Source organism: Elephas maximus, chromosome 7 (assembly GCF_024166365.1).
Source record: "Elephas maximus indicus isolate mEleMax1 chromosome 7, mEleMax1 primary haplotype, whole genome shotgun sequence".
Lineage (NCBI taxonomy): Eukaryota > Metazoa > Chordata > Mammalia > Proboscidea > Elephantidae > Elephas > Elephas maximus.
Window position 1 is genome coordinate 987,167 of NC_064825.1, and position 5,792 is coordinate 992,958.

The window sequence follows — 5,792 nt, forward strand, 5'->3', positions numbered from 1 at the left end:
GAATAGGCCCGAACGGAGATTGTCGGAGGCAAGAATAGGCCCCAATAGAGTCCCACAGGCAAAAATAGGCCCGAGTAGAGGAGCCGTGCGGGCAAGAAGAGGCCCGAACAGAGTCCCGCAGGCAAGGATACGCCCAAACGGAGAGTCCCGCAGGCAAGAATAGGCCCGAACGGAGAGACCCGCAGGCCAGCATACGCCTGAACGGAGATTCCCGTAGGCAAGCATAGGCCCAAACAGAGTCCCGCAGGCCAGAAGAGGCCCGAACGGAGAGTCCTGCAGGCCACAATAGGCCAGAACAGAGATTCCTGCAGGCAAGCATAGGCCCAAACAGTGTCCCGCAGGCCAGAATAGGCCCGAACGGAGTCCCGCAGGCCAGGGTATGCCCGAACGGAGATTCCCAGAGCAAGGATAGGCCCGAACAGAGTCCCGCAGGCAAGAGTAGGCCCGAGTAGAGCAGCCATGCAGGCAAGATGAGGCACGAACAGAGTCCCGCTGGCAAGAGTAGCCCTGAACGGAGAACCCACAGGCAAGAATAGGCTCAAACGGAGAGACCCACAGGCAAGAATAGGCTCAAACGGAGAGTCCCGCAGACAAGAATAGGCCCGAACAGAATCCCAGAGGCAAGAATAGAGGAGCCCCGTAGGCAAGAGTAGGCCCGACTAAAGTCCCGCTCCAGAGAATAGGCCCGAACGGAGAGTCCCGTAGGCGAAAAAGACCTGAACAGAGAGCCCCGCAGGCAGGCATGGGCCCGAACAGAGTCCCACAGGCCAGAATAGTCCCGAACAGAGATTCCCGGAGCAAGAATAGCCCCGAACGGAATTCCGCAGGCCAGAATAGGCCAGAACGGGGATTTCCGAAAGCAACCAAAGGCCGGAACAGAGTCCCGCAGGCCAGCATACGCCTGAACGGAGATTGCCAAAGGGAAGCCTAGGCCCGAGCGAAGAGTCCCGCAGTCCAGAATAGGCCCGAACGGAGATTGTCGGAGGCAAGAATAGGCCCCAATAGAGTCCCACAGGCAAAAATAGGCCCGAGTAGAGGAGCCGTGTGGGCAAGAAGAGGCCCGAACAGAGTCCCGCAGGCAAGGATACGCCCAAACGGAGAGTCCCGCAGGCAAGAATAGGCCCGAACGGAGAGACCCGCAGGCCAGCATACGCCTGAACGGAGATTCCCGTAGGCAAGCATAGGCCCAAACAGAGTCCCGCAGGCCAGAAGAGGTCCGAACGGAGAGTCCTGCAGGCCAGAATAGGCCAGAACAGAGATTCCTGCAGGCAAGCATAGGCCCAAACAGAGTCCCGCAAGCCAGGGTACTCCCGAACGGAGATTCCCGGAGCAAGAATAGGCCCGAACAGAGTCCCGCAGGCCAGAATAGGCCCGAACGGAGAGTCCCGCAGGCCAGAGTAGGGCGGAACAGAGATTCCTGCAGGCAAGCATAGGCCCGAACAGAGTCCCGCAGGCCCGAACAGGCCAGAACGGAGATTCCCGGAGGCAAGAATAGGCAAGAATAGAGGAGCCCCGGAGGCAAGAATAGGCCCGAGTAAAGTCCCGCTCCAGAGAATAGGCCCGAACGGAGAGTCCCGCAGGCCAGAAAGGCCCGAACGGAGAGTCCCGCAGGCCAACATAGGCCCGAACGGTCATTCCCGCAGGCAAGCATAGGCCCGAACAGAGTCCAGCAGGCCAGCATAGGCCCGAACGGAGATTCCCGGACCAAGAATAGACCCGAACGGTGTCCCGAAAGCAAAATGAGGCCCGAGTAGAGGAGCCGTGCAGGCAACAAGACGCCCGAACCCTGTCCGGCAAGCAAGAATAAGCCCGAACGCAGAATCCTGCAGGCAAGATTAGGCCCGAACGGAGAGTCCCGCAGGCCAGAAACGACCGAACGGAGGGTCCCGCGGGCGAGAATAGGCCCGAAGAGATGTCCTGCAGGCGAGAATACGCCCAAACTGAGAATCCCACAGGTCAGCATAACCCTGAAAGGAGATTCCCGCAGGCAAGCATAGGCCCAAACAGAGTCCCACAAGCCAGAATAGGACCGAACGGAGTTTTCCGGGGGCAACAATAGGCCTGGACAGAGTCCCGCAGGCAAAAATAGGCCCGAGTAGAGGGGCTGTGCAGGCAAGAAGAGGCCCGAACAGAGTTCTGCAGGCAAGAATAGGCCCAAACGAAGAGCCCCGCTGGCAAGAAGAGACCCGAACAGAGTCCCAAAGGCCAGAAAGGCCCGAACGGAGAGTCCCGCAGGCCAACATAGGCCCGAACGGTCATTCCCGCAGGCAAGCATAGGCCCGAACAGAGTCCAGCAGGCCAGCATAGGCCCGAACGGAGATTCCCGGACCAAGAATAGAACCGAACGGTGTCCCGAAGGCAAAATGAGGCCCGAGTAGAGGAGCCGTGCAGGCAACAAGACGCCCGAACACTGTCCGGCAAGCAAGAATAAGCCCGAACGCAGAATCCTGCAGGCAAGAACGGGCCTGAACAGAGTCCCACTGGCAAGAATAAGCACGAATAGAAGAGGCCCCTAGGCAAGAATAGGCCCGAGTAGAGTCCCGCTCCCGCTCCCAAGATTAGGCCCGAACGGAGAGTCCCGCAGGCCAGAAACGACCGAACGGAGGGTCCCGCGGGCGAGAATAGGCCCGAAGAGATGTCCTGCAGGCGAGAATACGCCCAAACTGAGAATCCCACAGGTCAGCATAACCCTGAAAGGAGATTCCCGCAGGCAAGCATAGGCCCGAACAGAGTCCCACAAGCCAGAAAGGCCCGAACGGAGAGTTCCCCAGGTGAGAATAGGCCCGAACGGAGAGTCCCGCAGGCCAGAATAGGCCCGAATAGAGGAGCCCTTAGGCAAAAATAGGCCCGAATAGAGACCCGCTCACAAGAATAGGCCCGAACGGAGAGTCCCGCAGGTCAGAAAAGCCCGAACAGAGGGTCTCGAAGGCGAGAATGGGCCCGAACGAGGGTCCCGCAGACCACGATAGGGGCGAACGGAGGGTCTCGCAGGCCAGAATAGGCCCGAACAGAGTCCCGCAGGGAAGTATAGGCCCGAACAGAGTCCCACAGGGAAGGACAGGCCTGAATAGAGGAGAACCGCACACACTATCAGGCCTGAATAGCGGAGCCCCGCACGCACGAACAGGCCCGAGTAGCAGAGCCCTGCAAGCACGAACAGACCCGAGTAGCGGAGCCCCGCATGCAAGAACAGGCCCAAGTAGTGGAGCCCCGCATGCACCAACAGGCCCGAGTAGCGGAGCCCCGCACGCACAATCAGGCCTGAGTAGCGGAGCTCCGCATGCTAGAACAGGACCGAATATCGGAGCTCCGTAAGCACAAAAGGCTGGAATAGAGCAGCCCCGCACGCAACAGAAGACCCCAAAGGAGACTCAAAGAGGCTAGATTAGGTCCGAACGGAGAGTTTTGCAGGTCAGAATTGTCCCGAACGGAGAGACCCGCAGGCAAGAATAGGCCGGAACGGAGAGTCCCGCAGGCAAGAATAGGCCCGAACGGAGAGTTGCACAGGCGAGAATAGGCCCAAAGGAAAGTCCCGGAGGCGAGAGAATATGCCCAAATTGAGAATACCGCAGGCCAGCATACGCCTGAACGGAGATTCCCGTAGGCAAGCATAGGCCCAAACAGAGTCCCGCAGGCCAGAGTAGGCCCGAACGGAGAGTCCTGCAGGCCACAATAGGCCAGAACAGAGATTCCTGCAGGCAAGCATAGGCCCAAACAGAGTCCCGCAGGCCAGAATAGGCCCGAACGGAGTCCTGCAGGCCAGCATACGCCTGAACGGAGATTGCCAAAGGGAAGCCTAGGCCCGAACGAAGAGTCCCACAGGCCAGAATAGGCCCGAACGGAGATTGTCGGAGGCAAGAATAGGCCCCAATAGAGTCCCACAGGCAAAAATAGGCCCGAGTAGAGGAGCCGTGCGGGCAAGAAGAGGCCCGAACAGAGTCCCGCAGGCAAGGATACGCCCAAACGGAGAGTCCCGCAGGCAAGAATAAGCCCGAACGGAGAGACCCACAGGCCAGCATACGCCTGAACGGAGATTCCCGTAGGCAAGCATAGGCCCAAACAGAGTCCCGCAGGCCAGAAGAGGCCCGAACGGAGAGTCCTGCAGGCCACAATAGGCCAGAACAGAGATTCCTGCAGGCAAGCATAGGCCCAAACAGAGTCCCGCAGGCCAGAATAGGCCCGAACGGAGTCCCGCAGGCCAGGGTATGCCCGAACGGAGATTCCCAGAGCAAGGATAGGCCCGAACAGAGTCCCGCAGGCAAGAGTAGGCCCGAGTAGAGCAGCCATGCAGGCAAGATGAGGCACGAACAGAGTCCCGCTGGCAAGAGTAGCCCTGAACGGAGAACCCACAGGCAAGAATAGGCTCAAACGGAGAGACCCACAGGCAAGAATAGGCTCAAACGGAGAGTCCCGCAGACAAGAATAGGCCCGAACAGAATCCCAGAGGCAAGAATAGAGGAGCCCCGTAGGCAAGAGTAGGCCCGACTAAAGTCCCGCTCCAGAGAATAGGCCCGAACGGAGAGTCCCGTAGGCGAAAAAGGCCTGAACAGAGAGCCCCGCAGGCAGGCATGGGCCCGAACAGAGTCCCACAGGCCAGAATAGTCCCGAACAGAGATCCCCGGAGCAAGAATAGCCCCGAACGGAATTCCGCAGGCCAGAATAGGCCAGAACGGGGATTTCCGAAAGCAACCAAAGGCCGGAACAGAGTCCCGCAGGCCAGCATACGCCTGAACGGAGATTGCCAAAGGGAAGCCTAGGCCCGAACGAAGAGTCCCGCAGGCCAGAATAGGCCCGAACGGAGATTGTCGGAGGCAAGAATAGGCCCCAATAGAGTCCCACAGGCAAAAATAGGCCCGAGTAGAGGAGCCGTGCGGGCAAGAAGAGGCCCGAACAGAGTCCCGCAGGCAAGGATACGCCCAAACGGAGAGTCCCGCAGGCAAGAATAGGCCCGAACGGAGAGACCCGCAGGCCAGCATACGCCTGAACGGAGATTCCCGTAGGCAAGCATAGGCCCAAACAGAGTCCCGCAGGCCAGAAGAGGCCCGAACGGAGAGTCCTGCAGGCCACAATAGGCCAGAACAGAGATTCCTGCAGGCAAGCATAGGCCCAAACAGAGTCCCGCAGGCCAGAATAGGCCCGAACGGAGTCCCGCAGGCCAGGGTATGCCCGAACGGAGATTCCCAGAGCAAGGATAGGCCCGAACAGAGTCCCGCAGGCAAGAGTAGGCCCGAGTAGAGCAGCCATGCAGGCAAGATGAGGCACGAACAGAGTCCCGCTGGCAAGAGTAGCCCTGAACGGAGAACCCACAGGCAAGAATAGGCTCAAACGGAGAGACCCACAGGCAAGAATAGGCTCAAACGGAGAGTCCCGCAGACAAGAATAGGCCCGAACAGAATCCCAGAGGCAAGAATAGAGGAGCCCCGTAGGCAAGAGTAGGCCCGACTAAAGTCCCGCTCCAGAGAATAGGCCCGAACGGAGAGTCCCGTAGGCGAAAAAGACCTGAACAGAGAGCCCCGCAGGCAGGCATGGGCCCGAACAGAGTCCCACAGGCCAGAATAGTCCCGAACAGAGATTCCCGGAGCAAGAATAGCCCCGAACGGAATTCCGCAGGCCAGAATAGGCCAGAACGGGGATTTCCGAAAGCAACCAAAGGCCGGAACAGAGTCCCGCAGGCCAGCATACGCCTGAACGGAGATTGCCAAAGGGAAGCCTAGGCCCGAGCGAAGAGTCCCGCAGTCCAGAATAGGCCCGAACGGAGATTGTCGGAGGCAAGAATAGGCCCCAATAGAGTC